The sequence below is a fragment of the Mustela nivalis genome, assembly GCF_964662115.1.
Source record: "Mustela nivalis genome assembly, chromosome: 14".
NCBI lineage: Eukaryota > Metazoa > Chordata > Mammalia > Carnivora > Mustelidae > Mustela > Mustela nivalis.
The window spans coordinates 76179015-76199224 of NC_139033.1; the positions used below are offsets into that span (position 1 = coordinate 76179015).

General features: G+C 42.0%; 1 long non-coding RNA gene across 5 annotated transcripts in view; it reads right to left on the bottom strand.

Moving 5' to 3' along the window:
* The window catches only part of LOC309847325, a 77572-nt gene extending 71408 nt beyond the window's left edge, over positions 1-6164 (bottom strand). For 3 of the 5 annotated variants that reach the window (XR_014302396.1, XR_014302397.1, XR_014302399.1), the window contains exons 1-2: positions 5713-6164; positions 4024-5494 (exon numbers count right to left, since the gene is read on the bottom strand). This is a non-coding gene — a long non-coding RNA (uncharacterized lncRNA). The remainder of the gene's footprint in view (positions 1-4023; positions 5495-5712) is intronic. The other 2 variants (XR_014302395.1, XR_014302398.1) reach the window with 2 other exon arrangements.
* Positions 6165-20210: the final 14046 nt, after the last annotated feature.

The window sequence follows — 20210 nt, forward strand, 5'->3', positions numbered from 1 at the left end:
TCCTTTTTCAGGCACTACCCCTTTATTTGCACATACCCCTCCATGCCACGGGCTGTGCGGCTTCCCCGCTCGCCTTCGTTCTTCCTATTTTTCTGATTTTGTCTGCGGAGTTTTCTTCCTTCAAACAGCCTTGGTTCAAATAGGCCGTCACGTGGAAACCTTCCCTGTAGGCCCAGGGTCACAATATCAGATTCTCTCACTAGTTTCCCTCAGTCTCTTCCTCCTCCTCCTTCTTCTTCCTTTTGCCTTCCAGAAACAGGTTTGCTGTTTCTGCTGATTTTTTTTTGTTGTTCTTATTGTTTCTTTTTTGTTCCCTTTCCTATTTTTTTTTTTTTTAAACGGGGAATATAGACGACATAAGCCAACTAACCGTTTATTTTCCCGAAGACAGTGGAGCTTTGCCCGTGTGCCCTCTCCCTGGCCCCCCTCTTCTCCAGACCACCTTCCTCTCCCGCCAGGCCCACGGGAAGCAGGAATCCCCATACAAAACCCCTCTTCAGATTCATAAAAAACAATAGCTACCAGCTAATATGTATTAAGTCTTGATAATGTCCCAAGCGTTCTGCATATACCCTGTCACTTGGTCTTCATTAACACCACCAGGACACGGCACAAACATGAAAACACCAGGCTCTGGGTGGGTATCGACTTGTGTATGGTGACTGGTACTGAGGGGCCCAACAATTTCTTTTCTTTCAAGGGTAATAATTTTCTTTTTGCTCAAGCATCTTTATAAGTGTCCTCTTGTAGATGCTGTTCCACAAGCATCATTGGTTACCCGTCTGCCCTGGGCTCAGGTCATGATCCCAGGGTCCTGAGATGGAGCCCTGTTTCAGGCCTCCTGCTCAGCAGAGTGTCTGATTCTCCCTCTCCCTCCGTCCCTCCCACCTGCTCATGCTCTCTTTTGTGTTCTCTCTCTCTCTTTCTCTCTCTCTCAAATAAATAAAATCTTCAAAAAAAAATTTTAAATTTCTTTTGAAGAAATATGATACTGCATTTTTCAAAGAAAGTCACATAAAAAAACAATAATGGTATCATCCTTCATCCTAAAAATAAATAAGAAGGGCATGAAATTTCCTTTTAAATTATGACACTTGGAAGTTTAGCACCAATATCAAAAACGAACAGAAAAGAAGGAGGAAACTTTTATTATATGTTTTAGATTTCTTGGGTTGCGATTCTCCCCATGTATTAACTGATATTCTTTCTTCCAGCTCATGTTACCCAAACAGGAAAAAAACAGGCAAAAATATAAGCCTAGGGGCTCTCTCTTGTCTTCCACACAGAGACATTCCCGGGATCTCGACTGGCTGGAAAAATCTGTGGACATTTTCCTTCTCTAGTTGTTTTCTCTTAAGGAATAATAGTAAATATTCAAATGTCCACATTTTGGTGAGTCTTCCACTTTACTTCTTAGATTTTTTCCCTTTTTTTTTTTTTTTCTTTTTGGTGCAGGTAAGGCCAGGGTCTCCTTTTGCTTTATTTTTGAGTTGTTGTTAATCTTTTAGGTCACTTGTTACTGGTGAAGTTTCCTAGGGAGTCTGGTGTTACTAAAACCATACTCCAGCCACGACGCAACACTGGTCAGGGGAGCTGATGGGGTAACAAAGCAGTGAGTAAAACTACAGCCACCACACAAATTCATTAGGAATTTCTGATTTCCAGAATACTGGCAGTATTTGGCCCATGTCTTGGAGAAAAGGTAATACGGTTGCTTTCAGGATGGTTCCTTTCCCAGTCGCCTTGTACGGTAAGCCCCATCCACTTTGGTTTGAGAAGAATGTTCTGCGAAGCTCTCAGATTTAAGTCTCAGGATGATTCAAGTCGTGTCATTGATGAACCCAGGGATGAGAGTCTCAGCAACATAAAGGAGCTGCTTCCTTGTGCCAGCTCCTTTCCCACCCCCATCATCCCCTGACCCAGGACCACACTTTGTCTTATCTGAGCAGCCACCTGAGGACAGCAGACCCTCCAGGATTCTTCCCTCGTCTTTGGGCTTTCTACCTAAAAAAGGCCTTTCTCTATCTGGTCCCCAAATTTCCTCTCCTTAAATTCACACTGACTTTGGCCTGAATTGCCTGGGATTTGCCCTCTTTCCCCGTCACCAGCCCCACCACAGAAGTTGTTACGGCTCTGGCTTCTAGAAGACCAGGAGCTGCCCTTGCCTCTTCCTCGATCCTTTTCAGTTCATCAAAAATATCCGGCCAGGGCATTCTGGTTGGTTTGTCCTTCCCTGAGTCTCAGCACCTCTTTGCTACACCAGGCAGTCGGCATCTGGGTGGCCACAATGGCAGGTGCTACTGTTGGGGACTACATCTGTCTTACGTAGGCTCTTCCAACAGCAGCTGCTACTTCCTGTTTGAAAGCTCAAGCCCCAAGTAGACCCACCAGTAAGTCAGAGTTTCCAGATGGGGGGACTTTTCTATTTCTCAGTTCATTTGCACAACAGAGAAGACACCAAAGCCCTGGTGCACAGGGCCCCTCCCAGGCCACACAATTGACTCTGCCAATCTCCTGATTCCTCCCATGGTTCTCTCTGATGATTCAACTATGAGTTCCAACCTTCCCCATAATAGATTGTCCTCCAGTCTAGCAGGACAATCTCTCCACCAGGACAGTCTCCCAGTACTGAACAGTGTTTTTCACACCTCAGTCTTTCATATACTATACTGTTTTTGTCAGGGTTGAGTATCACCTACACCATTGTCTTTCTTTAATCAACTCAGCTTTTTATCTTTAAACTTAATTTACTTCTGTGTTGTCCTAAATAATATCATTTTCAAGATCAATGGTTTGAGGCACAGTTATATAATATAACATCAAATACACATTAACTAAACACAGAATGATGAGAACCGAGTCCATCTGTGTTAACATAAAATAGCCATTTGTTCCAGGAAATCCTTGCCTAGGAAAATAAGATCGTACACCAATAAATAACTTTACTGTTTGCTTCAGGAAATTTCTGCAAATGACTTTATTCAGGAAAAAGGTGTGCCTACCTGAGAAAACATTAGATAGCAGTTTACTGCTGCATACCTTCACCTTGCTGTGTCCTGCCACCCCGAGCCCAGCCCTGGTGCTTTCTCTGCCTCAACAGACCCATCTTCCACCGCTTGAGCCCTGACCTCCAAACCCTATAAATATCCTTCCTTGAGCTCTGTCTCCTGACTCACAACTGCCAGAGGGATGCTTTCTTCTTTTGCACTAAGTCTAATAAACACCTTTGCTTGCTCTACGTTTGTTTTGATGATCTTTGGGGAACGGACCATCAACATGCACGGACCAGCAGCATGACTACTGAAAGTCATCTCCGTCACTATGAAGAGTGCACAGGGTATGAGCTAAGATTCCACCAAAAAATGGTAGAGGAGAGTGCTTCCTTAACTTTAAGGATGACTTTTCTGTGTCCTTCGAGATCACAAAATCTGGGAAGACAGAACAATAACAAGCACCAATATTTACTGATCACTGTCTTTGTTCTAGCTCTATAATGAAGGTAGCACAGTCTAGGGGGCTTAAACAACAGCCACTGGCCCTTGAAGTCTGAGACCAAGGTGCTGCAGAATTGTCTAGTGAGAACTCTCTTCCTGGTTTTCTGACGGCCACCTTCTCCCGGTTTGCTGGGGAGAGAGAAAGAGCTCAATCTCCCTTCTCTGCTCATAAAGGCACTAACCCTATTCATGAGTGTTCCACCATTGTGATTTCATCACCTCCCCAAAGCTCCACCTCCAAAGGTCATCACAGTAGGGATTAGGTTTCAATGTATGAACTTTTGGGAATATAAACATTCAGTCTGAGGCAATCATTTACTATGGCCAAGACCTGTTTCGGGGGGTCTCTCTGCACTACCTGTTCTAAAAGAGTCCTGTAAATGGGCAGGGGTAGGCACTATTCTCTATGATTTAGAGATGAGGAAACTGAGGTTTAACAGGCTGGACAACTTGCCCAAGGTCACACAGACCCAGGGACCTTTATCACGTTACGGCTTCACCAACATTACCATGAATGGATTCACAGTACCTGAACACAACACTTGACGTTGGTATGACCGCCATTGTTCTCACAGCTTGCACATTCATTTTCTTATTTCCTCACCGGGACCCTCTCTTGAGGAAGCACGATAGGTGTTATTTTGAGCAGGAGTTTGTCAGTTCAGTTTCTTCTGAGATAAGGTTGCTGCAGTTTGCAGAAGGAAGGAGGAAGAAGCAGAAAGGGACTGAGGAGACACCGGGCTGAAGGGAAGGACCACAAAATAGAGCTGACCCCATAGACAGAACGGATTGGTGGTTGCTAGAGGTGGGAAGTGGGGGTGGGCAAAATGGGGGCAGGCAGTCAAAAGGTCCAAACTCCCAGTTATAAAATAAATAGATTCTGGGGATGTAATGTACAGCACGGTATCTCTGGTTAACAATTCTGTACTGTTCATGAGATAGTTGCTAAGAGAATACATCTTCAAAGTTCTCATCACAAGAAAAAAAAGTAACTATGTGCGGTGATGGTTGTTAACTAGAATTATTGTGGTAACCGTGTTGTAATATATACAAATATTGAATCATTACGTGGTACTCCTGAAACTAGAATAATGTTCTATGTTGACGATATCTCTATAAAGGGAATGGAACTGGGTCCTCGCTCTCCTCCCAGGACCTGCTCTGCTCACACAAAACACCATTGTTATGTTTGGGTAGTAAGGCCTCCAGGATGGCATGCGCCACTTGGAGAAGGAAAAACCAAGCGAGATCCATGTTCTCTGTAAAATAGAGAAGGCACTACAGAAGCCAGGAACACACTTCCACTGAGAGTTCTAATAAATTAAACTGGGTGGCTCAGTTGTTAAGCATCTGCCTTCAGCTCAGGTCATGATTCCAGGGTCCTAGGATGGAGCCCTGCATCAGGCTCCCTGCTCGACAGGAATCCTGCTTCTCCCTCTCCCACTCCCCTGCTTGTGTTTCCCTGTCCCTCTGTCTCTCTCTCTCTGTCAAATAAATAAATCTATAATTAATTAATTAATTAATTGAACATATTCATAAGCTGAATAAGAGATGAGAGTATTAAGCTTTCACCGGACTGCCCTGAAGAAGAAAAAAATCCTTAGTGGGATTCCAGTTTGAGAGTAGATTTTAAATTGACTTAGGGATATTTACAATGCTAAGATATAGACCTTTAGGGCAATAAAGGAAGTATTTAACAGTGAGTTGGTGACTCATTGCTACATTACCATTAGACTCTCACCAGAGCTTCATGTGGTCAGAATCATTGGCTTCATTTTCAGGTTAGGACGCTGACACTCACAAAGGCTAAAATGCATCTAGAAGTTTGTGGAGCAGAATTCAAAACCAGCTTTGTCCTGCTTCAAAGGCTGTGCTCAGCAGGATGAAGCTCCCAGATCGGTCCTACCTTATCTTTCCATGAAAGAGAAAGCGCAGACTGAGTCAGCAATTTATGTGCCTCTAAGTTATGCCATGTGCTGCCTCCAGGAATTTCAAACTGCCTTGTATAGGGATAGAGAAGCATGTTTACATACAAGGAAACCTAATTCACTTGATATACAACATGGATTTTAGCTTAGTTTAATTTTTTTTTTTTTTAGAACAATAGAGCAGAGGCTTTTGAACTTGACCCACAGAATGAAAAGCCCTTTACATCCCACCGCCCTAGTACACACAAACACCCATGTGTGTCACAGAAGTTTCACAGAATAATACTCACTTATACATGTGAGAAGCACTCTGACATTTCGGATTCTAGTTTAGTCCTTCTTTTCTCTCTTATTTCTTTCTTTTGTTCACCGTCTTCCTTAATGATTCTTTTTTTTTTTTTTTTTTCAAATTCTGGTAGAAAAGTTTAACATGAGATCTACTCTCTAAACAAATTGATTGTACAATACAGTGTTGTTAACTCTAGACACAATGTTGCTCAACCAGTTACCAGAATGTATCTGTCTTGTGTAACTGAGGCTTTATACTCCTTAACTTCCTCCCCACTTCTCCTTCCACTCACAGCCCCTGCAACTACCATTCTACTGCTTCTCTGAGTTTAACTATTTTAGATACTCAGACAAATGGAGTCCTGCAATGGAAAACAGTACAGAGATGGCTCAAAAAATGACAAATAGATCTTTTCTTTTTTTTTTTGGTGCTGGTCATGACCCATTATATTGATGTCAGGATCCACTAATGTGTTGCTTACCCATTGGTAATACAATGCAAGAACACTTGAATTATTTTTTTTGTTTTATATTACACAGAACACTTGTGAAGTTGTTAGGAAGAGGTTGGGGAGGAGAGTAAAAGAATATTTTTAAAAATTAATTATTGAGGGACGCCTGGGTGGTTCAGTTGGTTAACCGACGGCCTTTAACTCAGGTCATGATCCCGGCGTCCTGGGATGGAGTCCCACATAGGGCTCCTTACTCGGCAGGGAGCCTGCTTCTCCCTCTGCCTCTGCCTACCACTCTGTCTGCCTGTTCTTGCGCTCTCTCTCTCTAACAAATAAATAAATAAAATCTTTAAAAAAATTAATTATTGATAGCAACTTAATGGAAATATTAACACATACATTTTTAATTCTTGAAAAAAGGAAGACATGGTGCTTATAAATGCTGATCATTGTTCCTCCAAGTTGGCCAAAGATGATGAAATACTAGATTTATTTCACTAAACAGACATTTTAAAGTCTAAAGGAAACCAAAACCCAAAGGCTAGTTCATCTTCAGTGTATCCAATAATATTCATCAGCTAGCTTGCTAACTAGGGCGAGTCTCCCTCCCAGCAGATACACCTCAGAGCATGGACGTCACTATCCGCTAGATGGCGATATAGAACAGCCGTAGCCCCTTCCTTAACCTTGTTGACACCAGGTTCACCGATGCTGCAAAAGAACTTAGAAACCTATGGTTACCCAGTAATTCACACGAATTTAGCCTGAAAGTTTACTCAACGCTCCTGGCGTGTTTCTGCCTTTTCTTGGAACATCCCAGGAGGTGAGCCTCATTCTTGATGACAGGCTAGCATTTAAAATTTGCAATATCCTTGGCTGTTCCCTTGTGCAAATACAGATGAACTGCTGCTATATAAAGTCAAAGCCAGTATAATGTCTGTATTTATTAATAATCTGCAATGGCATTTGCCATGAAGCTTGCATTTCTTGCCTCTTCCATGTGACATTTAAGAAATACCATAGATCCTCACATTATTTGCCTTGCTAACAATTTCTGTATCTCTTAGTTATGCTATCTATAGCAAAGTCACTGGGAATAGTTAATGGACATTTTGGTTCTTATTGTTCAGCTGAAAAGGATGGGCTTCTCAAGTACACATTTACCTTGAAAAAAACTAATAGCCAATAGGTTGAAAATGTATCATAAACAAAAATGCAAGGTAGAAGCAGTCTTTTGAAATAATCCCATGTATGAGAGGTTTTTAAAATTATCATCAAATGACGCCTGTTTATAAGACTTGTTTATATTTACTTGGAGGTCTTACTTATTATTATAATATTTGGTGTAAGACATTTATGAGTGATTTTCTTTTGCTACTTATTATATTTATACATCATTTGGATTTTTATGAATACATATTACTTTTACAAATGGGAAAGTAAAGATTTGTGTTATTACAAGCAAAATACATTATTATATGTAACTGTGAGGGAAAACAGAGATTTTAGTATGGTATTGCACAGAAAGCTACTACCAGTAGATCAACTGAAGGCTCAAACAAGTTAAGTGTTGTGTAGGTGAATCCCGACGATGGACTACTGATTTAGAAAATGATATTTCTGAATTTAGGTCACATCTACTATGCTCCTGTCTAGTATTAAGTATCCTTGTTAAAGTGGAAAGAATATCAAGTTGTTCATTATTCTAAATATAAAACAATTAGTAAGGAACTGGTAGTAGTGTGGTCAGTTGTTAAAATCAGCAAAATCATTGTATCTAGTATTTTACTGTCCTTCAAGCTCTGCAGTAAGCCACATGGATGCTGTGGTCCAAGCTTTAGAGCAGGAGAAGCACTTCCATTTACATTAGCCCATTTTGTGCTCCTTGCAGGACAAAGATAGGGCATATCAAGGCTCTAAGATATAAAATTCTGCATGAAGTTCCTATGTCTAATAACTTACCGAGCCAGGAACGGCCGACCATGTGATTCGGAGTTGAAAAGCACTTGTTTTTCATTTTTGTGGGCTTGAAGGCCATGCCCGCAAATCCTTCCCGCATGAGGAAGAGGAAGTCATTTTTATTTATTTATTTATTTATTTTAAGATTTTACTTATTTGTCAGAGAGAGAGTGAGTACAAGCAGGGGGAGCAGCAGGCAGAGGGAGAAACAGGCTCCCCACCGAGCAAGGAGCCTAATGTGAGACTCGATCCCAGGACCCTGGGTCCATGACCTGAGCTGAAGGCAGATGTACAACGGACTGAGCCACCCAGGTGTCCCAGGAAGTTGTTTTTAGCAGGCATTTAAAGCATTGCTTTTTCTGGCTTTTCCTTTATCTGCATGTAGGGAATGAGCCAGGAGGCAGGACTGGAATGATTCAGAAGAGGCTGCACGTGCAGCCCAACACCCCTCACACCCAATGTGGAATGGGTTCTTGGTGACACCTGGGGCAGACTGCACAGGTTCTAATGACGCTGAATCCTGATGCCACACTGATAATTGTGACATTACACACCACCTTTCAAACTGCTTCCTCCCTAAGGCACAGCGATGTATTCATGGAACTAATAAGTGTGCGCTGATCACCCCCCGAGTGCCCACGACTCATGGTCGGGTCAGGAACACAGAACTGGGTGTGCCAGGCAGGCTCCCTGCCCACAGGGAGCTTGAAGTCTAGCAGGGGAGAGAGACATTAACAAATAAGCACACGGACAGATAACCAAATCACTAATTCTACTGTGAGACAAAAAGTGAAAGCTTTATGATGGACAACAACAGAATACGGTGTGATTAGCTGGGATGAGGGGTGTGTCCGGAAGTTTCTCTCAAGGGGCATTATTTCAGCTGAGACCTAAACAATGAGTAGGGATTTATCAGGAAAGATTGTAGGAAGCGTTCCAAGAAGAGAGGCTGCCCTATTCAAAGGCCCCAAGGCAGGAAAATGCTCTGCTTGTTGGAGGACCCTAAGCTCATGGGGCCCCAGTCCAGTGAGCGAAGGGAAGGTAACGGGAGATAGGATGGAGAGGCAGGCAGGGGCTCCAGCATTGGAAACTTGCTGTCCATATGAGGAATGGTGTACTTTATCCTAACAACAGTGGCAAGCCATTAATGAGTTTTAAGTAGAGGAGACATAATCAGATTTGGTTTTATGTTTTTATTTTACTTTTTAAGGATTTCTTTACTTGAGAGAGAGAGAGCATGGGGGAAGGGGGCAGAGGGAGAAGGAGAGAGAGTCTTAAGCAGACACCAAGCTGAGATCAGAGTCTGACATGGGGCTTGATTCCACAACCCTGAGATCATGATCTGAGCCGAGATCAAGAGTTGGATGCTTGACTGACTACACCATCCAGGCGACTCCAGAATTATGTTTCCATAAGATGTCACTGGTGGCTCTGATTCAATGAGAGAGGGGAAAGAAAAGAGAAACACCCCAGCAGGGAATCAAATAGTGTGGAAGGGATGTATACTTGTTAGGGAAGAGCTCATGGGGGACGTTCAAGCGGAGATGTCAAGGAGACACGTGGCTTTAAGAGTCCCTTGTCAAAAGAAGATTAGACCAGAGTTATGGCTTTGAGAGATGTCATCCCTGAGATGGGACCCAAACCCAATGAGACCCTCGGTAGGGGAAAGAGCTCAAGTAAAATAAAGGAAGGCCCTGAACTCAGCCCAAAGAGACGTGTACGTTAAAAAGTAGTTAAAAGAGCTTGAGAAGGGACCAGTAGGGAAGTGGGAAACAAACCAGGAGAGCGTTGTGAGGAGGAAGTGGCCAATGTTGCCAAATGCTGTGGAAAAGCCACCAAAGCGAGGACTGTGACCTATGTCTTAGAAATGCAAGCAACAGTAGTTCAGAGAGGAGAGCAATATGTTCTAGAATGTAATTTCAGCTAGAACGAGCTGCTATCTTTCTTTACTTTCAAGGAGGGCCTTTTACCCAAATAGCCGAAAACTAGCCTGATGGGAATATTTTATTTCCAGGCACTCAGATTTCTGGGCTTTCTGTAGGAGCCAGACTGAGATGAGCTGTGGGTACCATCTTTTTGTCCCCCGCCCCCTAACATTTAATTATGAAAAATGTCAGGCATACAGAGAAATTGAAAGAATGATACAATGAACTCTCATGTATCTCTCAGCTAGATTCTACAATGACTGTTTTGCTCTACCCCCTTTATCACACATCTGCCCATCAAATCATCCCTCCATCCATCTACCAATCTGTCTTCTTTTTTGAATATACTTCAAGGCAGGTTTTAGGCATCAGAACATTTCAAAACCAAACACTCTAGCCTCTATATCATGAATAAGGGCTCAATATCTGTTTATGGCTCAATTTCCTTACAAGTTTTAAAAGAATGAAACTTTAAATCATATTTGTTTATTTGAGAGAGAGAGGGCGCACATGCATGCACGTGTGTGCACAAGTTGGGGGGAGGGGCAGAGGGACAAGGAAACAACTTGCTGAGCAGAGAGCCGGACACTGGGCTTGATCCCAGGACCCTGAGATCGTGACCTGAGCAGAAGGCGAATGCTTAACTGACTGAGCCACCCAGGCCCCCTTGAAACTTTAAATCTTAAGTGTCCCAGTGGAGGCCTTTTGACAAATACATAATCTTGTGTGTCCAAGCAATTAAGTTAGAGAATACCACATCATCTCAGAACACTTGTCCCTATGACTTCATCTTTCAGAAAGTGCAGGTGACGTAGGTAAGGAATCCCAATGCTGGGCTCATAGTAAGAACACAGCAAGCGTTTAAACTCCCTCCTCCCTTCTGCCAGGGGACTCTGCCATCGCTCATATACATTCAGCCACATTTTCACCAAGATAGGAATACACACTGACCTCTTCCTAAAAGTGCTTTTGTAAACATTTCACAATAAACCCTTTGTAGGGAAGGACAATGGTGTCCAGTGAACCAAGCCCAACCCAGGAAATCATAATTCCTCACTCCGAAGCCTGCTCTGTTGGTGCTGAGCAAGCTCGTGTCATGGGCCCCCTATTTGTAAAACAGGCACAATAGCCATCTATATCGTAGATGTGTGAAAATTACCTCGATATTTTAGTATAAGAACTAACCTAGCCCTGGGAGAACAGGAATTAAGGCTCCAATGCCAGTTTGTAAGCATTATGACTCATCCGCCATATTTTCACAGTTGGTTCCATCGGCGCCTTGTGCTCACCTCATTGCTAGATTGAGAAGCGGCTGAATCAGGGTCTTTCTGGGGACAGGGTCGCACCTGCTTGGCAAACTGTCTTACCTACCCATTCAAATATCCATCGTTAACAAACCCTGAAAGAGACCATGGGGTGGCTTTAATTGTTTATTTTATTGATAACTCCAGGTTTCAGGGAGGTCGTACATGAGACTGATCTCTTGGAATGAGTAGAGGATTTCCCAGTTGCTAGTTCGAAGGACTCCAGAGACGTAAGTTGAGGTGACAACAGTTTTTAAGATTTAATTGAAATTTGCTTGAATCTTGTTCCCAAGCTCTGTGCAAAGTCAAACGATCTCCCCAGATTTACCCATTAGTTAGTGAGAATATACAGGTTTGTGTTTACTTCTAGTTCCCAAGTCCCGCTCCTCTTGAATTCATCCCTCTCTTGGGGTCTACTTCCACTTCCGCCATCTTTTTTCCTGTTCTGGGCCAACCCAGATGTGGAATTCAGCCTCTTTTCTTTAATTTCCCCCATGAAGACTTTCCAAAGCAAAGCCCTGTGGAATCCCATTCTCTTTCTTTAATCTCTCCCTTCTACTCTCTCAACTCCCAAATTCCTCTGGATGGTTAGGTCCGGATTGGTTTAGCTGTGACTTGACTTCCACATATTCTTCATTCATAGCCCTAGGGCATTACTTTCCACCCATAAGTGGGCAACCACAACATCTTTCCAAACAAAGGGAGTTCTCTAAGCAGATCTCTGGTGCAAATTCTTTTTTTTTTTTTTAAGATTTTATTTATTTGACAGAGAGAAATCACAAGTAGTCGGAGAGGCAGGCAGAGAGAGAGAGGAAAGCAGGCTCCCTGCTGAGCAGAGAGCCCGATGCGGGACTCGATCCCAGGACCCTGAGATCATGACCCGAGCCAAAGGCAGCGGCTTAACCCACTGAGCCACCCAGGCGCCCCTCTGGTGCAAATTCTTTAATGTACGTACAGCTGACCCTTGAACAACACAGGGGTTAGGGGTACTGACCCCTGGCTCAGTCAAAAAATCCGCATAACTTTTGACTCCCTCAGAACTTAACTACTAGCAGCCTCCTGCTGAATGGAAGGCTTATCAACAACATAAACAGTTGATTAACACAGATTTTGTATGTTGTATGTACTATGTACCGTATCCATACAATAAAGAAAGCTAGAGAAAAGGAAGTGTTATAAGAAAAATCATAAAGAGGGGTGCCTGGGTGGCTCAGTGGATTGAGCCTCTGTCTTCGGCTTGGGTCGTGATCTCAGGGTCCTGGGATTGAGCCTTGCATTGGGCTTCCTGCTCAGCAGGGAGCCTGCTTCCCCCTCTCTCCCTCTGCCTGCCTCTCTGCCTACTTGTGATCTCTATAAAATAAATAAATAAAATCTTTTCTTAAAAAAGGGAAAAAAGAAAAAGCTGATTGTTTAAAAAAAAGAAAAATCATAAAGGCAGTGCTTTACTGTCTTTATCAAAAGATAAAGTGTGAATGTGTGTACAAAAGGAATCATGCAGTTGAAACTGGTGTTCAAGGGCCAACTGTATACACACACACACATGCATAATACACATGTGTTTATATGTAAGTCGCACAGATGTACAGAACTTACAACACAGAGAAATACATAGATCATTACTTGAATGGGCATAACTAAATATATGATACATATCACATGTACACACACATGAACACCTGATTATAGCCCATGACTTCTATCCACAGAGTTCTAAATCACGTTCACCACAGAGCTGGCGAACTCTTCAGCTCCTGCCCGTGCTCTTGGACTCTCATCTTTTTTTTTTTTTTTTTTTTTTTTTAAGATTCCACCTATTTATTTGACAGAGATAGAGGTTACAAGCAGGGAGAGAAGCAGGCAGAGAGAGGGAGGAGGAAGCAGCCTTCCTGCTGAGCAGAGAGCCCAATGCAGGGTTCCATCCCAGGACCCCAAGACCATGCCCTGAGCCAAAGGCAGAGGCTTTAACCCATTGAGCCACCCAGGGGCCCCTAGGACTCTCATCTTAATTCTTCCTTGCCACCAATCCTCCTCTGGGACTGAAATGGATCCCATCCAGTTTGCATGGCTTAGTTTAGAAAATGAGAGACTGGAAACATCTGTTTGGTTACTCATTTGTTCAATCCCACATTCTCTCCACCTCTGATAGCCAAGCACCTACAACGGAGTCCCCTATTGGGTCCTATAGAGGAGAGGAGCTGAGCAAAGAAAGGAGGGGTCCATGTCCGCAAAACTTAGAATCCAGCTGGGTGTGCAACACTTAGCACACACGAAACAAAAACATCCTCAAACGCACAATTCTCATCAGAAGAACAGCAAATTAGAGCAGAATGCTGAAGCCTGGCAGGGTAGCCCAACGCTGCTGTTTCAGCAGAACAAGCAGGAGGGAAAAACCACTGTGGTCAAAAGAAACTGCTGGCTTATGGATTTTTTTTAAATTACAATTTGCATGCTCTCCTAACAGTGTTAGTTCTGCTTAGATGGCAGAGTGGCTTTCATGAAAGTATGAGCTCAGCCTTGTCTTACGCTGGTTAAAAAAAAAAAAAAAGAGGTCAGGTAAAATGACTGTAGTAACAGCACCAAGCTAGTTGAAAACCACAGTGTCTTTCAGATGAGACAAAAAACCACACACTGGAAATTTTTTTTTTTTTGCTCGCTAAAAACCCCTTGAAGTTGTCTCAGAAGCACGCACATACGCGATTTCCTCTTTTCTTCTTAGGAGGGTCCTCAAGGAAAACAGCTTTCGAAATCTGAAGCATCAGAGCAGTAGAATGGTGGAGAAGCCTGGGTTAACTCTGATTAAGCGGCAAGGGCCCCCTGAGTTTTAAGGAAGCACGTTGTCAGGAAGAAGCTGGAGCTGGTCATTGTTGGCATAAATCACATGTGCTTGAGGAGAAGTCAGTCTGATTCACCCAGGTCTGTGCAAACTCAGAAATCACCAGTACTGGCAATCCAGTTCCGCTAACACACTGGCTGTACTTTGGGCTGTTGTTTTCTTTATTGCCAATTTGGTTTTAGATTGAGGCCAAAGGAGAGGCTGGAGAACTGACCCAGGATAAAGTAAGAGCAGATATATCTCCCTGGCTTATCTAGGGAGAGGCACTTCATGTAGCTCTTCCAAATCTCTTCCTATAGCATGGCATTTTATAACTGAACTCTATGCTGAATATTATCATTGAAAACATTTTAAACCATTTTGGAACAGGAATGAGTAACGTCTGAATACGTTTTTGAAAACCCATGCCATATACACTGGAGGATATCTACATACAAGCTAAATAACGTCATCAGCATTCATGAGACATCAAAGCAGACCCAAGGTCAGAAAACAGAAGGGCCCTCATCCTACATGCGGATAAACATGGCCTATATGTGGTTTTGATTATTTTTTAAATTCAAAAACCAAGTGTACTTCTAATGTGTGCATGGAGGAATTTGCATATGAATTTCATGAAGAATAGGAAATATTAAGATAGTGAAGGGTGATATTTGTGTATGCAGAGGAAAGAGATCATCACCTATTTCTCGGTAGTAGTGAAACATGATAAATAAGTCTTCCTTGTCAACTAACAAAAGAGGCAGAGCTAAAATAAAACAAAAGCACATCTTTGGGGGCCCAGAATTGCAACTTGGGGAACACAGACTTGGGCAGCAACCCAAATAGCGTCCTTCCAGGGAACAAACGTCAAGGGTTTTGAAAGAGGAAAAAGAATGTTTACATAAGTTGTTTACAAAGAATTTTGATTGGTGTTGGTCATAGAAAACTAATCTTCCCTAAATATCATTGGTCCCTAAAGCTACCACTAAGGGAAAGTCTGTTACTGTACATAGTTGTGAGTGTTTGTGCTGAGTTCTTGGAATTTTTTTGGTTCGATCCAGTGGAAAAGTTCAAAAGTTCCACCAGTGAGGACATGAGTAAGGCCCACCACATTTATGGCCAACTGGCTCCGTCTGAAAACCCCTAAACACAAGAGACCCCACTTCTGTTCACCTTCCTTTATCACAGAGTCTCGAAAATGGACTGATCGATACAAGTTTTCACCTTCTACCCAAGTTAGGCGGTGTTTTTCTAGGAACTGGCTCTGTTTTTCCTTGTATACCTCTGTGACAAAATTTAAGATTATTTATTAGAGGAAACACAAATGGTCCAAACTCGAAGACATTCAGCAAGATGAACCTACCATGCTGGGCATGATACTAAGAGAAACTGTATCCTTGTTTCATAATCTGTAGTCTTTGTTCTCTCGCTTCCTCAAACCAAGGAAGAACCGGCTGTTCCTGGGCAATCCTTACTTCTCACATGATGCTCCTACTTATTCTTTTTACTTATTTATACGCTTAATGAAATCAGGCAATCACATGATGTACTTGAACTTGGAAACCCTTTATGTTGATACTTCAAATTCTATAAATTATATCCAGTTCTAGAGTTAATTCTCTAAGTTTGCCTGAGTTCTAGAAAAGTCCTCTTCCACAGAGGTGGTTCCATAAACAAGTGGGAAAAGGACAGGCGGTCAGCCAATGATGTTGAAAATATCAATGGTGACTATCTTAGGGCAACAAGCTCTTAGGTATCTTTTAATGTATTTCTTCATATGTTAAATAATTATTTGAATTTTAACAGTGATTACGAGTTGTTTATATCATCAGAAAGCTATTTCCATTGTAAAAAATTACAGAATTGGAAAAATTCACTTCGAGATATGTATAAGTAAAATTAGAATGTTAGTACCTAACACCCTATGCACAGATAAGTTACAGAAAGAATCAAAATACACGACGCACAACTTTTATACTATTAGAATGAAATACATAGTTCATGTCTTCATGAACTTGAGTTAGGTAGAATTTCTTAAAACAGGACAGAAAGAGCATGAATCATACAGAAAAACAATTTATAAATTTGCTTGTAATTTTTAAATGACGCCAAAATTACAGCTTAGCTTAAAAATCTGGTTTAAAAACAAGCACAAGCCATATGAGGTGCCTGGGTGGCTCAGCTAAGCAACTGACTTGATTTCCGCTCAGGTCATGATCTCGGGATCATGAGATCAGCTGTGCTGAGCTCTACGCTGGATGTGAAGCCTGCTTGGAATTCTCTCTCTCCTTCTGCCCTCCCCCAACCCATGCACGTGAGTATACATTCTCCAATTAAAAAAAAAGAAAAAGGGACACCTGAGTGGCTCAGGCAGTTAAGTGCTTCCTCTCAGGTCATGATCCCAGGGTCCTGGAATCGAGCCCCACGCCGGGCTCATTGCTCAGCAGGGAGCCTGCTTCTCCCTCTGCCTGCCTCTCCTCCTGTTTGTGCTTGCTCTCTCTTTCTGACAAATAAATAAATAAAATCTTTAAAAAGCAAACAAAAAAAAAAACAAAAAACCTCTTAAAAAAAAAAAAAGAAAAAAAACAGGCCATAGACTAGGAGAATATATTTATAACAGCTATTACAAAGTATCTAAGATATACAAGGGCATAAGACCAATATGCAATAAAACAAAACCCCCAATTTTTGAAAATGGGCAAAAAATATGCACAAGAAACAGAAAAAGAAAACAAAGTGACCAAAATATACAAAAATATGCTCCTCCTTGCTATACTGAGAGAAATACAAATTAAATTAGATCCTTTTTTATATACATCTGATTGTCTACAAAATGTTTAATTGTACAATATGAAACATTGGAAATATGAAAATAGAAACTTGCAAAAGTGGGAGTGAAAATAAATAAAGCTATTTTTTAAAAGATTTTATTTATGTGAGAGTGAGAAAGGGAGAGAGAGCATGAGTGGGAGGTGGGGAGCAGGAGGAGAGGGATAAGCATACTCCACATTGAATGTGGAGCCCAACTTGGGCTTGATTACATGAGCCTGAGATCACGAACTGAGCCAAAACCAAAACACAACTATTTTTTTTTTAAGATTTTATCTACTTATTTGACAGAGAGAGAGATAACAAGCAGGCAGAGAGGCAGGCAGAGACAGAAAGAGGTGGAAGCAGACTCCCCGCTGAGCAGAGAGCCCGATTCGGGGCTCGATCCTGGGACCCTGGGACCATGACCCGAGCCGAAGGCAGAGGCTCTAACCCTCTGAGCCACTCAGGCACCCCCAAAATACAAATATTTTGACATCAAATTAACAATATCCAGTAAAAGGGCACCTGGCTGGCTCAGTCAGTGAAGTTTGTGACTTTTGAGGTGCAGCTCTCATGGTTGTGGGTTCAAGCCCCAAGTTGAGCACAGCATTAACTTAAAAAATAAAAAATAAATAAAAAGTTAACTCCAAAAAATTAAATAAATAAATAAACAAAACCCTCAATATCCAGGAAAGCTAAAAATTTACATTTCTTATGACCTAAAAGTTCCTCCTGCAGAGAAACTTGCAAATATGTGCATAGGAGACAGCTATAAGAAACTGGGGACATCTGAAACCCATCAGATGGGAAATGAAAAATCAAGTTTCTATTCCCAAGAACAATCAAATAGCAATTTAAAAAAATGAACTAAGTCTCTATATATTAATGTTGTAACTAGATCACAAAAACATACCATTAAGAGGGAATACACCAGGTTGCAGAAATAGACAATATGATATAAACTAATTTAAAATAAAAAACATTGTATATATTGATGATGGATGCACACATACATGATAACTAGAGTCATGGACTGGAGTTACTCCCAGGGATATTCCCTGGGAGCACTTGAGAAGGAAAGTAAAGAAAGGTAATTGCGGAATTTTATCTGAATATTATATTACTTTTGTTAAAATATTTATAAAGCGTATTACAAGACATAAAAGTAATGACTTAGACTCTCATTCCCACTTGACCCTGACCTGATGAGCAGAATCGCAGTGTCTAGGCTATAGGAAGAGAACCTACAGGGTGCCTGTGTGGAGCCACACTTTAGTATTAAGGGCACTGAGCAGTGGTCAACCACAATTGCTATTTACAATCATGGCATGGATAGAACACTACTGAATGTGCAGCATGAATCTAGATGATGCCCTTCGAAGAGTGCCCACTGTGAAGAGCCATCTCACTCACAGATACCACAAGGTACTAATAGTTTCTGAAATACACACACAAAGCACTGCGGGATGAAAACAGCTCTCAGCCCGAAGAAGATTACACTGGAAGAAGAAATCAAAGCATTTTTGAAGAAAGCTCAGATTGGACATGGAGTTGGTCAAATCAGTCTGAAAACTCCCCTGTCCTCCAAAAAATTGTCTTTTTCTTTTTTTTAAGATTTCTATTTATTTATTTGAAAGAGATTGCTCACATGAGTGGTGGGGGCAGAGGGAGAGGGAGAGAGAGAGTCCCAAGCAGACTCCCTGCTAAGCCTAGAGCCCAACACAAGGCTTGATCCCATGATCCTGGGATTCTGATGTGAGTCGAAATCAAGAGTGGGTTGCTTGCCTGACTGAGCCACTCAGGTGCCCCCAAAAGTCTTCCTTTAAACATGGAAAGCACACGGCCTCTCTTGACATGAGGAAGGAACACATATTTTATGAAGATAAAGGGCATTTTCTCAGTGAAATTTCCGAAGTTTTTCTTCTATCTCATCTGCTCTCACATCTGCTGGGCATGGGATGGGGATCTCTGTCAGAATATCTGACAACTTCTATCAGCCCCGTTGGATAAACACTTAGGATGTGACCGTGTTGTCTACTAAAGACTGCACTGAACCATGCTCTTTATTCTTGGAGAAGTACGAACTAGAAAGCCAAGTAACAAATGCAAGCTCCACAGCAGAGTTCATACACTAAAATGCTTGTGCTTTCACTTATAAGGACCGAAGTTTCCAACTGTGACTTAGTTAAGTAACTGTTAAGTGTCAGTATTCTGTCGGAGGCACCTACCCAGTCCGGTTTCAGACTCTTCCTCAGTGTATGTAGCTGGTGTATTTAACTGTATCCTTTGTGCTGGATTGATGGGGGTGGCAGCTCTTAGAATCAGTGTTAATCTGTGTGTACATTTAAAAACTGGAAATAGAAAGGCAAATAATCTTTGCCAAATTCTTCAGAGATGAGTATATTTGCATATGGTTTAAAACCAAACTTTATGAAAGCTTTTGATTAAACCAGAGGAAAAGTAATTTATTTAAAAATAAACATTTGTAATTCCTCAGTGCTACTAGGGACCTTCCAGGCTTGTTTTGGGTGATTATAACTAGAGCCAGGCACAGCAATGGAAATGACCTTATTTTGGGCCTTTGCCATTCAACAGCTGGGAGGGCTTAGGATGTCAAAAGACCAAAGTAGGAACATAACCACCTCTGGGACCTTCTGGACCTTGCTTGGAGCAGAGGTTGGGCTTGATGAGTTGACTTAAACCTTCTCCCAGCTTTGCTGAAGGAAACCAAGGTCTGGGTTGATTGATAGCTATTAGCGGCTATTTTATTTGTCAATATTCTAAAAATTCTAGGAAGTCTGTATCATGAAAAAAATCTACTCTCAACCCAGGTCCTGGTGTTCACCTCACCCCAGTGAGAAAGTCAGCTTCTAAGTCATGCCCTCCCCACCCATGCTTCCCGTTGGGTCACACTTCACCAAGTTAGGGCTCTTTCTTTCCTGAGATGCTTGAGCAAAACAGCTTCGACAGGACCAGCTCAACAAGATTCAGACTTAAACCTCCTATTTAAGTTATTTCGTTCACCAGTTTTCTCCAGAAACCAACTCTGAGACAAAGATTTGAGTCCAAGTAGTTTATTTTGGGGTGAAGCAAGAACGTGTTATTGAGTGGGTTACCCCTGTCAATATGTGGGGTGGGGGGGGTGGTCAGTACCGCTGGGGAACTATGGATAATAGCAGAGAACACAACTCAGAGTCATCCCACCAAAGGGGGGCAAGGAAGTTCAGGGATTTT